General features: G+C 39.0%; 1 protein-coding gene across 2 annotated transcripts in view; it reads right to left on the bottom strand.

The window, feature by feature from the left end:
• Positions 1-374: 374 nt before the first annotated feature.
• Positions 375-390, bottom strand: part of lpp (LIM domain containing preferred translocation partner in lipoma) — a 538,541-nt gene continuing 538,525 nt past the window's right edge. For both annotated transcript variants that reach the window (XM_051922238.1, XM_051922237.1), the window contains one exon: positions 375-390. This exon is cut by the window's right edge and continues 2,049 nt beyond it. The gene's annotated coding sequence lies outside the window, so the exon portion shown is untranslated.

Raw genomic sequence — 390 nt, 5'->3', positions numbered from 1 at the left:
AAAGCTAAGAAATTCAGTCCACAATGAAAACAAATGCCTTGAACCCATGTGGAAAAATCCTACAGTGTGATCGTAGTCCATAAGCCCCACATTCTCAAGTTTTAAAACTGTACAGATTAGTAAATGCCAGCGATAAAGTCACCCTGGTGTTAAATACCACCATATATACTGCCAGAGCTCTGCTACTCAGTGCAAGTTATTCTACCTCTGGCTTTGCAGCTGATTGAATACTGCAAAGTCAAACTGCAGAAAAAAGAAAACAAAATGCAATCTCTTCTTTTTAACAAAAACCTGAAGCACTGAATCTTCAACAGTTGCTGGGGTCCACCACAAGGATTTCTGAAGATGACACAAAGTTGAAGTGACCACATGTATTTCTGTTAAGACCTT

Source organism: Erpetoichthys calabaricus, chromosome 2, assembly GCF_900747795.2.
Source record: "Erpetoichthys calabaricus chromosome 2, fErpCal1.3, whole genome shotgun sequence".
Classification (NCBI taxonomy): domain Eukaryota; kingdom Metazoa; phylum Chordata; class Cladistia; order Polypteriformes; family Polypteridae; genus Erpetoichthys; species Erpetoichthys calabaricus.
This window is presented reverse-complemented; position numbering and strand designations above follow the sequence as displayed.